Genomic DNA, 23,853 nt, shown 5'->3' on the forward strand with positions numbered 1-23,853 from the left:
GGCCCACCTCTAATGTTTTAGTGATCCGTTCCTGCTATGTATTGCTTGAATGGAATGAGCTTGAATAATGTTCGTTATCTCCATATTTCATAAATGATAATCATTGAAAAAAAATCATTGTCATTACTTGAACGAACAATAGAAAAGAAAGAGACATATGCCAAAATCTGCATAAAATGAAAAACTATTCGAAAAGAAAAGAATCTGGCCTTTAACACAATACATCAAACAGTAATTAAATAGGCAATGTGGAAAAGATGAAGATAATGAACAGTGATCGATCTCAAAAACAATGCAGATCTGTAAACATAAAAATCCACGGACATCAGGAAATTCCAGAGATTGGATAAGGTGCCTAGGAGGAGTAAGAATCCCCTGCCGAATGGTCATACAGGCCGTAAGCCCTATATATTTATCACGTAGTCAGAATTTTCCGTAGTCAAATTTAGTATGAAAGCAAAGGCTAACATTTGGTGTGAAATATTTCTGTTAAAGAACGACCAAATGATAGGTTAGATGTGCTAACAAAGACATCATAACTACCATAGAATTTTCGAAATTCCGAATTTAAACGGGGTTGTTGAAATCCTTGTAACATCAATTTATCTGTCTAGCTGTCCTCGGTTTATAGAATTAATCGTACTCAGAGTATGATCTTGAGTATCAAATGAACACCATATGCAGCTGAAAGCGGAATATTACTACACAAATAAGGAAATTTCACAAGGAAAAGCTAACGTCATCGTGTTTGTCATACAATTTAGTTGTCAGTTGGCGCTAATATCGTCTTTATTCAGTCAAACAGAGGTGACAAACGCAGGGCTTCTTCAATTTCGAGTTCTTTGGATATATCTATCTGACATATTAATGGAAGTAACTGTTGTTAACTGTGAAACATCGTCGTGTATCTGAATATCTAGTTGAAGGCCACAGCAAATGTTTCCTTCTCCTACTGTACAAGTTTTTGAATAAATACAGCTTATAGAAATATAAAAACAAGTCGGCTAATAAAGGAACACAATTAGAGCTCTTCGGATTTCCAGTAGTTTTTGGAAGACCTGCTCTCAAAGACATACATTAATGTTGTCAATGAGGATTTCCAATCCTTTTGATATCAATTTCAGAGTACTTGCTTGTGTCTAGAAACAGAGTGATTTTAACAATGAAATTTTGTTCTGACCAACTAAAAAATGTTGAAAATTCCATGTTCCATGTCTATTGAAGAAGCAGTTGTCTATGATATCAAAAGCATAGTTTTTTTTTTAATTTCTCGTGGGGAATAGTTGTATACAGTGTAGAAAGTCATGTTTTGAAGATACTGACGTTAAAAAGATGTTTGGTTTAAAAATATTCTAAAAGACCTTTGGAGAATCTATGTTTAATTTCCATCACTTCTCGAATATGCTTTAGCAAAGAATGTCTGAAATTTCTCATTAACAACAATTAATATTTTTATGAGGCAAAAAGACAGAGCATTTGCTAAACCCAATGTATCTTTCTTTGTGAGGATGTTTATGAAATTTAAGAATGTTTGAGAATGGTTGACTGACATGTTTTTGTTTGTTTGTTTGTATGATGTTAAACGTCACCACTTGCCGGTGGAGAGCTACAAATTTTAACCTATACCCGGACCTTAGGGCCATTAAGCAGTGAGAGATCTTTTTCGTGCCAACACCTACTGCGACACGGGACCTCGGTTTATACGGTCTCATTCGAAGGACCGGTCTCCACGTCCCACAGTGGGATTCGAACCCGCGACGTAAGGATCAACTCCTTACTTCGCGACTCTAGAGCTGACGCTCTAACCACTGCGTGATGTTGAAGAATTTTATCCTTAGAAAGTGAATTGTGAGTTTAAGTTGGATTTTTCGATGTAGAATTAAAACCAAACTCTTCTAGATCGAAAACACATATATAAAAATGAGACTTAAAAACAAAGATGGTGTTGTTGCACGCAGTGTCTGCTGGAACCATGACATATAGTCTTTCTATATATATATCTTCCTATATATAATTTATTTAATAATAATTAAATATAGTCTTTCTAACGTTAACGAACAGTAAGTAATACTAACATATACAATTTTATTTAATCGAACTGGAGTTATTTCTTGATTTTTAGTTATCACGAACACTCTAAAAATATTACACTCACTTGGATCAATTTTTAGGTACGTTATGGTTCCACAAATTTGTTTAGAAAAAGTGTAAAAACTGTTCCAACACAGTTTATAAATATGCATATATATGTATATATAGATTTATATTTAATTTATACTTAATTTATATATTATAAATTAAGGTGCTATTAATTTCATTTATTGACTGGATTCGAGGGCAACATGCGTTTTGTTGGACCCAAGAACCAAACTGTTTGCCTGAGGCCGTTAGGCCAAAGGCAAACAGTTTGGTTCGAGGGGTCGACAAAACACATTTTGCCCGAAAACACAGTCAATAAATGTTTTGTTATGCCTTTTATTCATTTATTTATTTTATTATTATTTTTTGACAGATATGTATGTGGAACACCAATGCAAATGAGATTTCGCTGACCCCGCCCACTGTGTAACGTAAGCGGTCCAACATCTCATCTGCAGGTCCAGTATCTTACTCCGCGGTTAAACATCGATTTTTTTATGCCCGCTCAGTAAAACATTGAAAATGTTAGACTTTTATTAGTATTGATTTATATAGGAAAATTTTTTTAAAGGTATAACAAATATATATATATATATATATATATATATATATATATATATATATATATATATATATATATATATATATATATATATATATATATATATATATATATATATATATATATATATATACGTTTTTCAGTGAACTTGTCATTATGAACAACATTTATTCTGCATGCAAATTACATGACGCCCGTTAGGGCAGAACTAAAATTGTTCATAACACCATGTTGTTTATAACTTACATTTGCATTTTATGATATTGTCAACTAAGAATGTCAGAGGAAAGTCTGTTCCTGATAAATGCACGGCTGCTTGTCATACTGGAAAAAAAACTCATGAAAATGAAATAAGCAGACCTGATAGCAGACACTTACCTCTTGAATGTCAAAAATATGCTGAATATCGACACTATGAACTTTTTTTTGAAAAACAGGTCAAAGGCAAGATTAAATGTCACGAGGTCACTAGGTCGGTAACCATGGTAATTTACAAAAGCCATAGTGCCAAGGGAAAAACACCTATATAACCATATACATGGGCGCAGACATAGTGGACACTTAAAGTTGTGCGGAGAGAAAAAAATGCTATAGGGCCCATGAGTAGACATTATGAGAAAAGACTTGTATTTTACAAGTGAAATAAAGGTGAATCTCGAACTTTCATTGCAAGAAAGTCAATTGCCCAAAATTCAATTTATGAATCAGTGACAGGGTTTCAACATTGTATGGAAGTCTATGGGAAAACATTTGGTGGTGTTTGTCCTATAGAGTAGGTATGTATTGCATAGATAAACATTGACTACAGCCAAACAAATCATTACTTCCTATATTTTTTGCATTTGAATTATACTTCAGTTAGTTTTTACTGTCTGTATGAAAATCAGAGGGTTTGGGTAAACTGAGGCTCCCAACGGAGACTCCACATGGTGCAAAAATGTTTTGCGCCAATTAGCTATCATATTTGCAATGAATGTATATGTACATATTTTTTAATGAATATTTGTGCTGAAATTTATTAGAAAATTCATGTATAATTCAAAGAAAAATATACAAAAAATACTAAACATATATTCTAAATGTTTTATTTATCCAAATTGTTTTAGAAGAAATGTACACCAGCATAAATAGACATTAAAATGTAGCACACAGTTCCTTTAATTATTGGAACTCTTCAACTCCAGCGAAAAAGACAATAAAGTTCAAACTACTTTGCGTATGTCCTTAAATGAATGTGTTTTATGAGTGCAGACATTGATATAGATTGACTAATCATCTTTCAAAATTGTATTTATCAGAATTAATGGAACGATGACTGTTTCGTTAACTAGAAAGATTACTTTGCTTTTAAATAAGGGGCCTAATCCAACTGCAAACCAGATTTCAGTCGGAAATTCCCGAAAAATTGGCCCTGCAAATGCAAGTGATCCCAACATAATTAAAATTTTTCATATATGTAAAGTGCAAGCATTTTCCTTCTTCCTTGGTTATTTACTCTTATAAGTATATCACATACTTGGTATCATATTTTTAGATTAAACTCAAGCAGTCCAGGTGAAACATTTTTCGGATAGGAACAGGAAACGGATTACCAAAATTCTATTTCAAAGCTCAGTTTAATAAAGAGAGATGAAAAATTCTGTTTCCTTTTTATGTATTGCATTTTCTTTATGGTTGACTACAGATAGTTTTATAACGTAAGTAGAAACTTCAATTTCTTTGAAACAGGTAAATACTGTTCAGCAGAAATTGTTCTGTGTCGAAATGAAATTAATGTAGCAGTGCAGAATGTTCCAGATTTTTTTTCTTTGACAGCCTGTCGTCAAAACCCTGTTCCCAGGATAAAATATGGGATGACAAGAAAAATATTTGTAAAGGTCAGTATTTCAGTTTCATTTTTAATACTTTTACTAAAATATTATGATTTAAAAATATAGAAAATTACCTAGATACTTTACAAAAATACAAGAAGGCTGAGAATAGAGTGAATAACAGTCTGACGTTTTGTTACCTCAAGTTAAGGATTGAAGATTAACTTAATTTTTAACTTATAAAATATACATGACTACATAATACAGTAATCTCGAATGGTTTACTCATTAAAAAATCGTTAAAAGAAAATTATATTTTAAATAAGCCAAAGTTGTATTCTTTAATACTTTTATTATGCTGTTTGTATTCTGTATGTTAGTGGAGTGAAAATAAAATTTAAAAAAAAATTAATGATTACCTAAGAAAATAGATTAAATGAATTTTTAAAATATGTACTAGTATATGTAAGCATATAATTTTAATGATTGGATTTCTACATTATTTTTTTATATAAAACTACGGGTATATATTTCATTAACAAAAGTATATGGCAGAAATCTTCCTCGCTTTGAAATAGACCATTTAGAATTAGTGACTCAATAATTTAAATCTGAAAATGACAAGTCAGAATCCATGGCTTACAAGAATTTCATAGTTTTTATAATGTAATTATTTGTACCGCATCATAATTATTAACGAGGTTCGCTCCTGAGCTTTTGAGCAGATTTATATCTTAACCTATATTTCAAAAATTCTGCATAAAGTTTTAATTCTTACAATAAATTTGGATTCTACAATGCCAATTAAACAATATTAAGTTAAAACTCCATGATTAAATTCCATACCAAAGGCATTAAGCGAGGAACTATATTTTGTGGCGGAAGGTTTTTTCGAAGAAAATGATCATTATTTCTTTTTCGAAGTATTTAAAGTATGTTAAGTTTGGATTCCTATTTTTCCATGTAGCCTGCACACAGAGTTATTTTGTGCAGTGAACTGTTTTATACTGGTCCTAAATTATACATCAAATAAACTGTCATGGATTCTATCATCATATTTGATAAATATAGCAAATATATTGTGAAAAATCAAGAAAAAATAGCTCTAATTTAAGCTTAAAATTGGCACTTTTTTAGTAATATCTAAAAATTAACATCACAGACCCCCACTTTTTATTTTCTTTTCTGAATATATAAGATACTTTTAACCATTCTTCTTAAATTCAGTAAAATGTCATTACTTTCAAATTATTTTTTTGCTTGTTAAATTTTTAATGCCAGAAAAATGAAATTTTTTGAGTGCAAAAAGGTCAAGTAATTGAACATGCGGAGTAATTTGAAATTTTTTTCATTGTCACAAATTTTAATGTGTCTAATCAAGATGAAATAAGGCTGTGTTTGTTCCCATAATTATTTGAATAAAAAAATATTGGAGGAAAAACTTTATAAATTGATTTATGTGTAAGACGTATTTACAGTGCAAAAAGGTCAAACTAAATGCTCTGTAGCGCCAAAAGAAGCGCATTGACCCCCATTTTTTGTTTTGATTTTTAATTAAGCTATGTGTATAAATTCTATAAATATACTTGATAAAAAATTCTCATTACTTTTGAAGGCAGGATCCAACCTCCTTAACTAAAATTGTGGATAACAGATACACTTTTTTTTGAGTAGTGTAGTGTAAGATGTTGGGGCTATATTATGAATTCGTTGTTTTCCTGTCGTAACCGATTCCTTAGGAGTCCACAAGTTTGACATCACATTTTGCCATTTAGTACCTTCAAAGTGTACACTGTACACTGTACCACTCTATAAAATACAAAGCGTGAACATGTGTTCTAATGACTTTGATAAAAAATCATCATACTTGGTATGAGAAAAGGAAATATGAAATGGAAACACATATATATGTACTGAACAAAGGAAATTATAAACAAATTTCAAATAACCACTTTAAACTAATAGTGAACTTATTTTAATTAATTAAAAATGGATTGTATTTTACATGTAAGTTAAGTAAAAGCGGTTTGTGCTCTTATTTCCTTTGGAGCAAAATATATTACTTCCTTAGATTTTAAATTTGATGAATACCAAAGCAAAATATTTACTTTTAGAAATATTCTTTGTTTATTTTGATGGTAACATTCTTATTTATTGAAACAATAATTGTATATTGAAAAGTTTGGGCATTGAAAGAGGTTAAACGTCACTTATGTGACAAGGAGACCACTCACGTTCAGACGAATACAATGAAAATCTTAGAATACCTTCTAGAGAATAATGTGTGTAGTGGTTATCTCAATAAATCCTTTCATCGCATATTTAAACTTAAAATTCTTTTCTTTCATTCTCCTTTAATTAAGGAGCTCATTGTCCCAAATTTCAGTAAAATCTTTTCTTTTCTCAACTCTAGACTCTATTTTGAAGTTTGACATAAAAGAGCAAAACACTCTATACATAAACGATTGCTTAAAACTTTTTTGGGAAAGAGAAAGGGAGGAAATTAAAATGTATCTAGCAACAAAGCTTTATGATAAACGTGATGACTTTAACTTTTTAATCGTCAACTTCCCTTACTTGTGCAGCAATATACCCTTATCACCTGTATACGGGGTTTATATCTCTCAGTTGATTCGATACGCTAGAGCATGCTCTACGTATGAACAATTTATAAAACGAGATAAATTATTGACAAACAAGTTGATGAAACAGGAATATCAGCAGTCTCGTTTAAAGTCATCATTTCGTAAGTTCTATGGTCGATACAATGACCTTGTCAGCAAATACAATCTTTCATTAAGTCAAATGCTGTCTGAATTTTTTCATACTAATTACAGTGCAGGAAACTAATTTTGTTACAGCATCGATGCTGATTTGAATGCTTGCTTTGCTTGCTGATTTGAATGCTTCCTTTGCTTGCTGATTTAATACTAGTAATCTTTATCCTGATGCTGTTTTATAAATAGGTTAATGCTACCGGAAGCAGCATCATGCTACCGGAAGTAGATAATGAATTTCAGCATTGCCGTTTAAAGCAATAAAAGTGCCTTTCACACTTATTTGATCATAATATCTCACTATGTATCAATAATGTGAATACTTTAACCAATATTCTTTCTTTCTTTTTTAATTTTTTCCTGAATTAAAACTCATTGATTTTCTGATGCTAGTAGGATAACGCTGGTTTTATGTAGGTCAATGCCGGTTTTATCCTATGCTTGCTGATGCTGATCCTGGTAATGCTGTTTTTTAAATGCTGATCCTGATGCTAGCTCTATCCTGATGCTACTAATGCTTATGCTGATGCTGGTTTATGTTACAAAATTAGTTCCCTGCACTGTATTAGGCCACCATTTAAACACTGACTTGTCGACGAATTTTTCCGTTATTTCCCGATTATGACAAGGAGCACACGGCGGGTGTGACCGGTGAGCAGGGGATGCTCACTCCTCCATGGCACCTTATCCCACCTCTGATGTCTTAGAGGTCCGTGTTTGCTCTGCTCCTATTTTTTTAATGTTTAATGGACTTTTGAGCTTGAAGACTTTGTTATCTCCACATATTTCATTGATTCAATAAGGATACTGCATTAAAAATGTGAATTGGAAAGACAGGCAAAAATAAGAAATCCATGTTCTGAAGAACGTAGCGATTCCTAAAACCTCATACATAGGTAGTATATATATATATATATATATATATATATATATATATATATATATATATATATATATATATATATATATATATATATATATATATATATATATATATATATATATATATATATATATATATATATATAACTGTGATATAATTCATAGAGTAGGTGAAAACGGTAAAGATAATGACTAGTGATCAATCATTGAAAAAATCAAACAATACAAATCTGTGAACAGAGCACAAAACACGGAATTCGGGAATTCCAGAGGTAGGATCAGGTGCACAGGAGGAATAAGAATCCCCTGTCGACTAGTCACACCCGAAATGGTACCAATGTTTCATTTTATTTTGAAAGATTGTGTGTCCGGTTACTTTGGTGTCAATTGTTCTCGCACTTGTCGATTCCCAAGTTTTGGAGATGACTGTCAGCAAAAATGCTATTGTACCCCACAGTATTGTCATCCGTCAAAAGGATGCATATTTAACAATGGTAAGATTGTTAACTGACTATGAATGATCAATACATATTTTATTTATTCTTTAAAAAAACTTGCTGGTTTTATCATGTATCAAGAAATATAATACAGATATGTCCAAAATTATAGGCAAAGAATTTTAGATCAGTTGAAAAATAAAATTTCTTCTCAGAAAAAGAAAAAAATGCAACTCAGCAATAATTTCTTCCTCTTTCTATTTTTACAGAAAAAGAAATGGACAACAGTGTGACACATATGAATTCATCCAACATCTTTCTCGGAATCATAGTCTTTCTTTTGACATTGCTTGCCATTTTGCAAGTCCTAAACATCAGATTGAAAATACTTTGTAGACGGCCCATGCATCAAAGAGATAGTAAACCGGTTTCAATTCGATATCATAGATATGAACTACCACCGTCTATTCTTGTTGATGATTCGACGTCTTATCTAGATGATGTAAGGGTCCCGGTTTTAGAGACCAACAGAAACCATGAAATGATCACTTAGTTGGAAGACATCGATGTAATGAGTTGGGATGATGAATTTAGTAAAAAGATAGGGTTCTTGATGAGGTTAAAAATATACTGACTTTGAAAAAAAGGCACTAATTTTTTTTGTCGGAAATTATGTTTACGTAAACGGTCAGCCATACAAGAAAATCGTTATTTTTTATTTATTTTTTTTTTCTTAAACGAAAAATGATTAGAAACTACGTTGTTTATATATTATAAAAACTTCTTTATGTCATAAAAGTTACAGTCATTTATTGATTAACTTTTATAAAATAAAAACCAAACTTAAAAGTGTGCTATTTCAACTTTGTAATGTTTATGAACATTCCATTTATATGTATATTTATTTCCTAAATTATTTATTTCAGAGCAGGAGTTATCTTTCTTAATCAAAAAGTTCTCTTTCATAGTATTTAGAGTCATCTTTTGTTTGTATCTGTAGAGTTACTTTTCTTAATATATACATCACTTCCTGTTGACTCCTGTTTTACTCCTTTGTGTGACCCACACAAGGATACCCATGCCAATAGTTCATTTTTTTCTGATTTATGGTGCCTCACACTGTAATTAAACTTGTGTTATTTTTATTTATTACGTAGGTATTTATCATGGTTAAACTGTTTTTGTATGAAATGTGTGTAATTTGTATATTAGGAATATCTATTGTTATCTCTTAAAAGTATGGAACACTGTTATTGTCCTATTCTTTGAGCATAAAATAACATTATTCTGTAGAAACCCACTTGTGTCATATTTTGGATTTAATGATGAATCTTTATTTCTATTTATCTTTTGAATATTTTTATGTACAACGTATTACACAGTTTTTCCTATATCTATACTAAAATATAGATACTATTTATCAAGCAATCGATAAGTAATTTTTTTGTTTTGTTTCATGCAGTTCTTTATCATTAACACAATAAATTGATGCACTGAATATTGTGTTGTTATATTATCTGCAATATATAGGCAGAATAAAATCTTAAAATTGATCGATTGATTATTTGATTGTAGGTTGTTTGACGTTCCGTTCGAGTATTTTTCACTCACATAGAGATATCACCGAATGCCAGTGAGAGGTTCAAATTTAGACCTATATTTGGCACTAAGGGCCATTGAGCAGTGAAGGTTCTTTATCGTGCCAACGCCTACCGTGACACGGTTCCTCGGTTTGTAAGGTCTTATTCGAAAGACTCCTGACATTTTTGAAGGAACAGTCACTACAAATGTTTACGTCTTAGGTTTGACGCAGCGCAGCGAACGAGAATCGGACGCGGTCTCCCAATTTCGAAGCGAATGCCCTACAACTAGGTTACTAAGACTGGTCAAATTTTATGAGGAAGTGTGGCTGTAAAATTTGTTAGCGGTACAATATGTACCGACCTTCACTGCACATATTTTCCATCGGTACAGATTGACTCCTGTGAAATCATACTTTTTCCCTTGCAACAAAATGTTTCGTACATATCGGCATATATTGCCGTCGGAGATGCTTTGTATTGCAAAGATTTGCACATTTCATCTCCATTTACATTGCTTTTTAGAATACTTTTTTCGGATCGTAGCGAGAGAGAGAGAGAGAGAGATATTTTGATTTTAGTTCATCAGGCTATTTGTACCACTCATCCTTTTCGCAGTGTCAATTACATGAAATATAGACTTTCATCGCAGCTGCTGCATCGGAGTTTAGTTTAAAGTGACAATTGTGTTTACTGAATAGAATTGACTTGTCTTTAAATAAACATGCACATCTCATGAAAACTGAAGATATGATTTTTATGTGGCCTGCAGAGCAGAGCGGCACTAAGGGATCACTTTATCAGGCGTCTGTCTGTCTGTCTGTGTCTGTCTGTCCGTCTGTCTAACCCTATATCTCAAGAACTGTAAGAGGTATGGATTTGATATTTTGCACATATATTGCTTGACACAGTGTTTTTTGAAAATTATCATGGTTATCAAACTCTTGACCTTTGGCCTACCTTTCAAAATAGCTCATATTGCCGATATACAGCATATTTTTGATATTTAAGAGGTAAGTCTATGCTATTTAGCATGCACACTATTTGTCATAAGATAATATCAAAAATGCTAGCATTACAATCCACTTGACAGTGACCTTTGACCTAATTTGCAAAAGATACCTTGGGCAGTTTAATTAAAAATATGACTTTTGGATTTTAAAAGGCAGGGTTTAGATAATTAGCATTTTCACATGTTTATGAGCTCGTTATAGTGTACTTTGAAACCGTATGATATGCAGTTACCAAAGTAATATTTTTCAATACTATGAAAATACATCGGGATCGTATTCCACAATGGATCGCGTAGACTGAGAATTTTAGTAAAGACAGACTGAACTCTCTCTTGAATGATTGATTTATTGAAAACGTGTTTAGCTCATGAAAAGTACTTTGAAATTGTTTGATATTCAGTTACCGCACAAACTTATATTTTAATACCAAAAAAATACACCGGGATCGGTATTCAACGATGGATAGTGAAGTAAAGACAGACTGAAATCTCTTTTGGAGGATTGTTGGAAACAAGTATTAATGAAATGATAAATAGTTATTTCTATTAATTTGAATTTAATTATTCATTTGAGGGTTATGGAACCATACTCTATTTGATTGTCAGTTCTATCACAGTCACACTATCCATGGATGCCATTTTTTATATGCGGGTATATGTATGAACTATCAGTCTATCATGCTTTTAGTAAATAAAAAGCTGACCACCCTTAGATTTATTTACACCTTAAATGAAGCGACCAAGCAGGCGTTCTTGGGAACACTCTAGTTTATATTATCGTCATCATCATCCATATTTCTGGAAGCCCTAACCGTGGAGCGATATTATGATCATTGAGGGTAAGGAGAGTAGGCACATATTGTAGCCGGTGATATGTGCAATGAGGTAAGTCGCTGACAACAATATGTATAAAATAACAATTAAACCTTCAAAAGGAAGCTTTTTTTCATAAGATTTTGTTAAGAATATTAGTTCCCTTATATAAGTATTATTTTCATAGATGCTTTTTGTTTCATTTTGGGAGACACAAATAAGGAAAAGGCCTTCAGAGCAGAGAGGGCACATTCTGATAATAAAGGTGTACAATTAGTACTAAAGTTAATTCCAACATATTGTTAGAAGACATGGTCTTTAAAGATTTAATAGGTATTGTCAATAAGGAATTCCAGTATCTTTTTAATATCAACTTCAGAATATTTGTGTTTACGTTCAAAATAATTTTTAATGAAATAAAGTTGTAGATTACTAAAAGCAACATCTTCTTATTTCTTTTTAAAGAAAGAAGCGGGTATCTTTAATGTCAATTTGCCTTGTCTTTATACGTTGTGAAGTCATACGTTTTAAAGGTATTGATTTTGGCCATTTTTTTCTTATATCAATTAAAAAATTAATTTTTGATATCCGCATTTGATTAATACCACTTCCAGAAGTTTTTCCACGGTACTGCTGATGTTCTCCTTCAGTGTTTTTAATATTTCTTCAGATGTCAAGAAAGAGTCTTGGTAGAACAATACTTGTGACTCAATCCCCTGTGTATCTTTGCTTGAAAGTGTTTTTATAAAGTTTGGGAATTCAATATAGGTAGGATATTTCATTTTCGATATAATGTGAGGAATAAAACCCACTTATGAATTTTAAGATCCTCTCCCATTGAAAAAGAACATGCTTTATAAATTGGATTTTCACCGCTAATTTAAAAATTTAAAGTTTAGCAAATTGAACACTTCGGCCGATAAAACATAAACTGTTTTGTAAGCAGGTCTGTTATTGATAATGTTTGCGTTTCACATGCAGGGTGTGTTCAATTTGTTAAACTCTGCACACATCACTAAGCACAATACTGATGAGTTGGTTTTGCTTTCTCACATTTCTAATCTGAATATTCTGGATTATAGTTTTAATATTTTTCATTAATACATAACAAAATTTCTACTTTTCCTAAGTATTAAGGATAAATTTAACTTGTGAAAGCGCAAGGATGTGTCAGTCAAACGCGTCCTGGAATTTGTAGTTTCAATAATTTCCAGATAAAATAAGTTTTTTTATTATATTTCCGTGTGAAATGCTATAGCAACATATAAGTCATGATATTATACAGATAGAAAATTTGAGAATATATTAACTTCAACTCTGTGTCCAGGCACCTTTATAACAAGTTCCTCGAAAATCCAATTTCGATAAAGAGCTTCACAAACAAACAATTGTTGTTACATATTTTGTCAGATTGAACAAATAAATATTGATCATATATATTTCTTTTGTCGCTTCTAAACTACTGAAGACAGGAAGATAGATTGTATACAATTTGCCACTCAACCGTATGATGCGATATTTCAATACCAATCTTATACTCTTCTTCCATTCTGAAAAAAAGTGATATTGTTTTCTTTTTATATTCAAGATATCGTGAAGCTTAATTTTTTACAGAATTCACAATACACATGTATTAATATTGTCGCCATTGAAAAGACTGCATTCCCAGTTTTGAACCATTTAAAACGACTGATTTAAGATCTCAATGTTTATCAGTCCACCTCTGTTTGTCTGTGTTGGCTCTGCTCATAATTTGTTTTGTTTAAATGGACTTTTGAGAATGACCGCTATCCGTTATCTTTACATTTCACATATAAAGGCAAATATAGTCATTGAGAATGATACTTATTACTTTGTCATTTGAAATGCTTGAATATTCTGCTGTGTAAGTTATTTTCCAGCATTTTAGTCACATTATGATAACTGTAAAGTTAGTTATTCATAGGCATTATGATAATGCGCTCAGCTTTTTCAATTTCCACTTTGTTCAAGGCAGACGAAATACCCTCCCATTTCTCCCTTAGATATTGGTTTAAAAATATTTGGTTAAATACTGGTTTGAGAATTAATCTATGGAATAAATTTTTCTTGTAGCCTTTTTCTGCTACGAGTTTTCATTGAATTTCAGAAATTCGAGGCTCACGCACTGATGAAGAATACTATGGACTTTACTTCGTTAATGTGACGATTCTGACTGTCGAACTGCAATTTTTACAGATAATCATTTGCTGAGGGATACTGTTTTCTCCAGGTCTCCGAGCTCTGAAATGGTTTGTTGCTATGATACCCAAACTTTACAGGTGGTAAAATCGGGGCATAGGACATGAACAAGCTAGAGGTATGTTAACTGTGAATGTCATATCTGTTGCAAACTGACGTCCACAAAACATATCAGTTATGGCACAACATGCAGAAAATACCTGAAACCCTCATTTACAATACAATCGGGAACTATCAAAGGAAAATTCCATCTCATCAATGTAAGCCACTAGATATTTTTTATTATAATTCGTGAACAACTTTTATTCGCAATTCATCAGTTTGAAACCCATTGACGAACATTAATATTAGCGTCTGAGGAAACACAAATAAAATAATAAGTTTGCTAATAAAAGGAAATCGCAAAACTCGTGATTATTTCTCGCATGCGAAAAAATCGTTCTACAGTGTAGTTTACCCTAACGTTAATTTAAGTATATCAATACAACTTTTGTGTGATAGTCTGAAATTAAACCCTTTTGGAAAGAATCAATCACATAGCAGATAACCTTACATGTATAGGCCGTAGGAACAGGGTGTAAGGGGGGGGGGGCGCCCCTATAATTTTGCCTTTATATAGAATACTATAGAACGCATATCTACTATATGCTTGTGCCCCCTCAATAATAAAGTCTGATGACCTTTTTTTTTTTTTTTTGTCAAGGAATTTGGGAAATTGATAGTGTCCCGTCCTGAGAATATATGGTTGTGCCCCCCCCCCCCTCCCCCGTCAACTGAAATTGCTTCCTACTTTGTATTATTGATCATAATGAAATGGTTTTGTCACAAGGACACGGGGGTGTCAAAAATAAATGTGTGAACATTAATAGCTTATTTCCTGCTCAAAAAATTTAAAAAGTACCCTAAATGTGCATATCAAGTGGATATTATAAATAATAAGGAACTTCCATGAATATGGGTACATCTACACTTGTTCAATGAAAAGCTTTTAGGAGTTGAAAAGGAGAGATGTTTCCTAAAACTATATGTTTCATATTCTTTATCTTCTTTTTTGCAGACAGACAGACAGACAGACAGACAGATAGATAGATAGATAGATAGATAGATAGATAGATAGATAGATAGATAGATAGATAGATAGATAGATTGTTCTCAATGTCATAAGTATTGAATAAAAATAAAATAAAAATTCTTGTATTTTTATCATACAGAATACAAGAACAAAAGTTATTAATAAAATTGAGAAAACACTTTATAACAATATTAAAATTACAAATTAATTCAAAAAATCAAAAGTAAAACAACGTTTTCAGTTTTCAAAAGTCTGTGTTTGCTCTTCTCATAATTTTCACTCTTTAAATGGACTTCTAAGAATGACCCCTATCCGTTATCTTTACGTTTCATGAAATTGTTTGATTGATTTTTTTTTACTGAGCTGATATTATATAAATTGATCTATGCATAATGTATATAATAATTATCAACAGGTGTTTTCAATTACATTACAATCAGGAAGCACGGATTTTACAAGTTTGACAGATGTTCGCAGAAAAATTAAAAAAAAAAATTGATTGTGAGAGGAATGCAGTGTTACAGTATTTTTATAGGCTTTAGTTAGTAAATAACTAAAAAGAATACCAAGAACACGGCTGAATATCATTTAGTTAAAGTCAAAAAAAAAAATTTCCTGAAGGATTTTCATTGTGTTGGAATATTTCAAATATTTCGCCTCCTTCAATGAGATACGAAAAACTGTCATTTGAATATGTCCAATTTCGTTCGGATATTTTTAACATATTCCTGGTTCCTTATCATAAAGTAGTTCGCCTTTCATTATCGTGGGATTTACATAACCAATTGTTTAATTGTTTGTATTAAAAAAGGAGAGAGAACAGATATATATCATAAATTGTCAAAGATTCGTTCTGCTGTAAATTTCATTTTCTGGTGTGCAAGCATATCAATAGTTTCATATTAGTTGGTGAATTCCTTTGTTTGATGTGTTCGCATGTCAATAGTTTCATATTTGTTTGCATATGCTAACATGTAAATTCCATTTTCTGTAGGTTGAAAATCTTCTGCACAGCATTGCTTGTCATAATATATATCAGGGCTGTAAAGATTACTCGAATATTCCTTAGTAACTGATCCAATTTGCCGATTATTGCTTCTGCGCCTCCTTGAGAACCTTTTGATGGAAATATAAATAACGACGAGGAAACCGATGATAAGAAACATTGCAAACACTGAAAGCCCCATGATGACAATCTTTTTGCTTTGATTGAGGTCCTCTTTTTAAAGAAATAAGATTAATATGTGATTATTGTTGAAAGAACTCATAAAATATTGACTGACAGAACTTTTTTCATAGCTAATTTGTACATTGAGAGTTAAACATGTAAAATACATTTTATTTAAAGTGACACTGTGACGGACGAACGGGAAAATTGACAACAGTAGCATTTTTGCATGATACATGCAAATTTTGTTCAGTTCTTGAAGATATTAGGTTTCAGAAAATTACAGGTTTCAGAACCTAAAAAATCTAATTTAATGGAGAAAATTAAAAGTAAAAAAATCTTTGTGTAACCCATCGCAAAAATATTGCTTCACTTCTTCCTCTTTATTGTACGCATGCGCTGAAAAGTTGAAGAATTTACCATGGTTTCAATTTCATAGATATAAATGTCGGATGACTGAGAATTTTGATACAATCTTCAAAAAAGATGATCATAACTTATTCCTTACTTCTGCTTGCCCCAATTCAATGTTGTTTACAACTTCCACGCTAAAAATAAAGGACGCGTGACCTTGTTCACATTGACGATAAAAACAAAGCGATAGATACAACATTTGTTTTTCCGGCACTTATATTTTGCAGTTTTTTTCTTGCTTTACAGTGCAGTTGAGTTGTCAAAACTTCGCTATATTTATATTTCACAGAAATCTTTGTGATACAATTTTCTTAAAAGAAACAGATGGTTTTGACTCATTATGCAACTTTATATTCCGAAGAAGGAATGTTATATAAAAAAACTGTTATGGAGCACTAATGCTCATTGGTGTAATTACACCAAGGACTCATAAATGTTATCATTAAATGTATAAGATAAGCACTGAATATTTTTAAACATCAATGCTCTCTCTCTCTCTCTCTCTCTCTCTCTCTCTCTTACCGTTTCTGCATCCTAGAACATTATTACACGATTCCTTGTCGCAGTTACATTTCAGCATACACTGGTCACCGTAAAAAGGATAAACACAGACTGAAGAACAATTCGTGCCATTATTCCCAGACTCACATTCTATTAAAACAATAACAACAGCAATGCGGAATGATCCATCTCCAAGCCGTGCATATTTAATGGTGGATATGTTAATAATTAGATGAGACCAAACACAAGTAAAAAAGATTTTTTTTTAAAGGGAAAAAAGTATTAAACAAATAAGGAGTATTTTGTCTTCCTCGCTTACCTTTTGTACATCCGAGTATATGATTACAAAATCGTTCCTTACATTCGCAATTACTCTGACAGGAATCCCCATAACCCGGATATCGACAGGACAAGGAGCAGTTTGGACCATGATATCCTGTTTTACATCCTAAAGAAAAATAAAAAAAAATAATGATAATAATAATTTAACTTTTCTTCACACACACACCCAATCCCATCAACCCCACTACTCCTACCACAAAAACAATTTCAATGACGAGGTCAAAGGAAACAAAATATAATATTTAAATCATGTAAAATTAGGTTGCTACTCAGTCTTTTCTACACAAACACTCATGTATTATAGTGATAGAAACGTACCAAGACATTCTCTACGGTTAATATTCATGCTTCTGTTGTAAGAACACATCTTCTGACCGCCTCTAAACGTAAAAAACATTTATATGAAATATTGTTTTTTTTTCATAATGAGATTGATTAAATTCAATTATACAATGTTTTTAAAACCATTAGTTAATACTTACGTTAAGAAGCATACACACAGCAAAAACTGCACCTTATAAAAAGCTATCATTATATCAAAAATCATTAGAAACTGGTAATATTTCATATCAATCACAGTAATTGATACATATCTATTAAGCAGATCTTAAAATAAACGTTTTTTGAAACAAAGTTCTTCGTTAATTAAATTTTGAATTTCCACGGACACTCTTAAAATAATTAAGGTCACTTAAAGCAAATCGATAAGTACTTTATCATACAGTTTGTTTATATATTTTTTAAAAAATGTGTTCCTGATAGAATTTTGTTTAGATAATACTTACGTGAATATAATGATAGTTTAAGGACATTTTTATGTACACCATTTCATTATATTGTTTAAAAAAGAAAAAATATTCAACACTATAAAATACTTCAACTCAACATTATATCACATATTCGTTCTCAGAAGAGCAAAAATAATGAGATTTAATCAAATATTCACTGCAATTTAAGTTTCATATGATAGACTCGAGAAATTTTGCCCATACAGAGTTGGCCGAGAAATACCAGTGGTCGGAATTACCAGTGGTAAATACCGGTATTTCCCGTCCTGGGAAATACTACAAATTTTCTCTAATCTGGGAAATATTGGGAAATACTGGGAAATACAACATTGTTAAACTTTTTTTCTTTAATTCATTCAATTTTATACAAAATTCAGAAATAAAATAAATATAAAAACACATGATGAATATTATAAATACTGAATATGTCTCAAACTGCAATTAAACATAATTATTCAGAATCCAGGTCCCCCACCCATAAGCATTCTGAAGCTGTACACATTTAATTGGCTGTACATTGTATAGTAAAAAAACCAAACTTTACAGAAGTTTTCAAGTTCAAGTTTCTTTTCAGTTCTGTAAAATTATTAAGTTTATTAATTATAAATCCAAGAACAAAACACATTTGTTTTAATCCTTCTATAAACACTGCACTCTCTACCAGCGGCTCATACATTCACCTCTGTCTTTGACTCGCATATATTCACAATGTTAAGCACAAGAAACAGTGCGTTTGTTTTAATTCATTACAGATAATTCCCTGCGCTAATGATTGTTTTTTAAGGTAGATATTTCCTAAATAGATAGAGAACTATTAGTATAATTTGAAATAATCCTTGGAATATCATGTTTTCTACTTTATGTCAAAAATTTTGACGCGAACCCATTGCAGAGGTGTCTGAGAGAGGAACGAATGACAACTCTGCATAGGAGATTGTAAACAATGTAGTTATTATAATCAATGATTATCATGTTGTTTTAACAAATTGCTCTGGACAGTTTTTTTAAATCAGAAACAGTGATACCAGGTAGATATCTTAGCCAATTAGATGTACTACATGTCAATATACCCCCCCCCCCAAATATAATTAAAAATATGAAATATGTAACTATTTCTTATTTCCCAGTATTTCCCGGGAAATACCAGTAATTCCCGGTAATTACCAGTATTTCCCACCGTCATGGGAAATATGAGTATTTCCCGGTTTTTTGCCAATTGAAGTTTCCATTTGGAATTAGTACGACTTTGCATTTACAAGTAGTTATTTTTTCAGTAATTTAATACGACCTTTAAAACAACCCGTCGTCATAAAGCAAACGTTCCCCCATAGTAAAATATCCCTCAGGACAACAATTATAAAGTTTATTAAGTACATCTTCCACAATGAATGATTGATATTTTTTTTACATCCAATTCGAGAATTTTTCACTCATAAAGAGACCTGACCATATACCAGTGAAGGGCTTCAAATTTAGACATTTACTCGGTTCTCAGGGCCATTGAGAAGTGAGGGTTCTTTATTGTGCCAACGTCTGGTGTGACACTGGGTCTTGGTTTTTTAAGGTCTCATCCGAAAGACCTGCAACTTTCACTTCAAAGTGCCGAGCGCTTGGCGAAAGAACAGTTGCTCCTATTTTTATCGACTTAGGTCAGTCGCGGCCGAGGATCGAACCCACGACCTTCCGATCACGGAACGAGCTCTCTACTGACTGAGCTACCGTGATGGTTCTTCCATAAAGTGAAAAGTTTAATATATACTATTTCATCGGCATAGTAAAATGTCCCACCTAAGGATAAATGGTTTGGATTTATATAACTCTGAATATATTTATATAAAAGTGTTTTGTTTTATATGCACTATGCATAAATAGTAGTCAGAATATGACTATGGTGTAAAATTTAGGTATAATACATGCAACAGTCAACACGGTCCCTATTACATTGCTGACTGTTGCATATATGCGACAATCTTATAAAACTATCCGTCTCAACCCATTTTGCAAGTTAAATCTCGATGAAAGTTTTCTTGAATATCAAATATCTTGCATATCAAACAGCATTTTAAATGACTCTTAGTTATAAGTTCATGTAAGGTTATATTTATCAATCTGAACATTTGTTAGGGAATTTTTCTTAAAGATCTTTGTTGGTTACCCACGTGTGCGTTACATCGATTCTAAGTTTGAGGAAGTTTGTGGTTTAGGACAATATCCTTGTCAGTGATCTCAATCTTTTGGAGATGATATTTGTTTATTTATTCGTGTTTTGTGTTTTGAGCAAATGTATGAAACCGCGTTTACTCAAAGTGAAAAACACATAGGTATTAAAACGATTTCTGTGGCTAATCGGTAACATGTTCGCCTGATGTTCAAGTGGTCTTGGTTTTCATATATAGCTAAGAAATATATTGTAGAAATCTTTCTGTGCATTTTCTCGAAATGGTATACATGTAGACGTTTTATACAGCTCCTGTATTCTTCGTGAAAAAATACTTCTGTATTGGGTAAAGAGACAAACTTGCAGGAGGCATGATAATCTTCATCATTATGTATACGTGTTTAAAAATATTCATGGAGTTTCGTCTCTGTGATATGATTAATGATTAGATATAGATTTGGCTGTCTGAAATTAATTCTGCTTTTAACTTCACATACAATTCCCAACGTACTAATGAGGGAGCAGGAAGTTAAACAGACATGTTCAAGAACAAAAACAAAAAAATCAAGAAAAATTTTATGAATTCAAATTTTGAAAATAATTCAGTATCCAGTAAAGCCTCTCTGTTAAATGTTTGTGTTTCCTTTCATATATTTAATATTTGATTAATATTATTATCCCCATATAGTACGATTGAAATATGGAGATAACGAACAGTATTCAAGTCTAAGCCTATTTAAACAAGATAAATCAGGAGCAGAGAAAACACAGTCCCCAAAAAACAGATGAGACGGAATCAGGTGCCATTTAGAAATAAGCACCCCCTGTCGACCTGTCACACCCGCCTTGTGCTCCCTGCCATGATCGGGCAAACGGAAAAATCCTCAGACAACTCAGCGTGTAAAAAATAGCATAACAATAAGTATGAAAACCGTCAGTCAGTATTTGACTCAATGATAGGTTATATTTGAAGATAAGATCATTGTTTCGACCATAGAACTTACGAAATGATGACTTCAAACGAGACTGTTGATATCCCTGTTTCATCAACAGATTCTTAAAGAATTTCTGTTCATTCAGTATGTTCATTCGCAAACAAGACATAAAATTCTACAAATTAAGCAATTGATTTTATTAAGTGTTTAATCAACAAACGATATATGCAAACGACAACATTCACACCACATTCGTACCAAAACTAGCAATAGAATTAATGTTAATTAATAAAAATAATTAAAACAGACTAGAAAAACATCCAGAAGATCTAGCGTATATATTTCATAAGTACTTGTAACTAATATCAATAAACACAAGCCTCAATTACTTATAACTTAAAGCTTTACTGTATTTAAAGAGTTTGCTCGTTTAGCTCCTGAATACTTTATTATCACAAAAAACGTATTAATTTATAACGTTGCAATGTAAACCTAACAAAAAGTTTTACTGTATATGTCTTTTAAAGATGATTTCTTTTCAACGAAGCAAAACATTAAGTCACAATTTCACATATGATATGATGTAACAATTCTTATTTTTACTGTGTAAATTTTTTTTTTTTTTTTTTTTTTTTTTTTTTTTTTTTTTTTTTTTGGTATTGCGCCATTCCATAGAAATATGACTACAGACATTATTTGGGTGTATACGTTAATTATTAAAATGTTTACCTTATGTCTACCAAAGTTGGATATGATATGATGTTTTATACAACCTTCATAGAATACTACATACTGAAATACATACTGAAATACATATCACATGTCAAATCAGCCTATGTATTATTATGCATTTTTGACGTTGTTCCTTTTAACATCATGTAAGATTATGAGCTATCCTTCGTTCTATTCGATCATTTTCGTTCATTGACCCTCTTCATGGCTGCTGATTTGTAGAAAAACAAACAACATGTAAATAACAAAGGGTAAATATATATTATGCAGGGGATTTGATAAACCACAAAAGAATAAAATGCAGTGGTCGGAGCCGATAACTGCACTTCTTCTCTTCGTCTCTTTATAGCCCATTATCAAAAATCAAAAAAATAGGTTTCAACAATCTTCAGCGCCAAATAATGACAAGACACGCTCCTACCAAAAAGAAGTACATTTAGTTGTTGATGGTAACTTTTAATTGCTGCAGCTTACAGGAAGAAATAAGATTTTTCAGTTAAAACTGAAAAGCAGCTTTCAGTGAGTTTTCAGTAGCCATTCAGTCACTGAAATGCGGGCATATTTCAATGAGCTTTTAGTTACTGTCAGCCACGATTCAGGCCCATTTCAGTCCCAATTCAGAGAACATTTTTAGTAATCTTTCAGTTATTTATCAATCATTACGCAAGAAATTTTCATCGGCTTTTCGTCGGTATTTAAGTAACCATTACTTAAAATTTTGATAAAATTATTTACATCATTCTTTAAATATATTTCTCTTATTCGTATTGTGGTAATAATATTCAGGTAGAAATTTATCCGTTGAAATCGTAATGGTTAGATATTCAAGTATATTTAAATTGTTTTACTTAAATTTTAAACTGTGATTAAAATCCAGAAAATAATTATATGATTAAACATATACTGTATATACAAATAGTATATAGATCCCTGATGTAAAGGACTGTAAATGTGAAGTTTCATTTGAATAGATAGTACACAGATTAAAATCTATTTTCTATATGTATTTGTGTTTCTGTGCTTGTTTGATATAACTCCCCCCATCAACCAACCAGCTTTGAAAAAGATTGGCTGATAAGCGAGGGCATTGCTGAACGCCGATTGGGATATAGAGCAGAAAAGAATCAGATTATTGGAATAAGTCCTTTTAGATTTACATGTATCAGACCAAACACAAAAAAGAAAGGATAATGCTCAATAATTTTTTTTGTGGAAAAAAGATAATGATTATGATAGTAGGGAGTATTTTGTCTTGTTTTCCTACCATTAATACATCCTACTATATGATTACATAACCTTTCCTCACATCCGCATTCACTTTTGCAGCAATCACCATATCCAGGGTGTCGACAAGACAAGGAGCAACATGGACCATAAAACCCTGCCTCACATCCTAAAACAAATTTCTTAGATTCTTTTTTTTAACTTTTCTCTTACCTACCCCCAGGAAAATAAAAAAGGACTGTCATATTAGACAAAAAATATTTCAGCTAAACTTTTGCAACATGTA

General features: G+C 31.6%; 1 long non-coding RNA gene across 1 annotated transcript; it reads left to right on the forward strand.

The window, feature by feature from the left end:
- The first annotated feature begins 2,518 nt into the window (after positions 1-2,518).
- Positions 2,519-9,457, forward strand: LOC133186016 (uncharacterized). The gene is made up of 4 exons (XR_009720990.1): positions 2,519-2,597; positions 4,517-4,578; positions 8,531-8,665; positions 8,878-9,457. It is a non-coding gene; the product is annotated as an uncharacterized LOC133186016 (long non-coding RNA).
- Positions 9,458-23,853: the final 14,396 nt, after the last annotated feature.

Source organism: Saccostrea echinata, unplaced genomic scaffold (genome assembly GCF_033153115.1).
Source record: "Saccostrea echinata isolate AGI-Se365-2 ecotype Australia unplaced genomic scaffold, CSIRO_AGI_Sech_v1 ptg000012l, whole genome shotgun sequence".
Classification (NCBI taxonomy): Eukaryota; Metazoa; Mollusca; class Bivalvia; order Ostreida; family Ostreidae; genus Saccostrea; species Saccostrea echinata.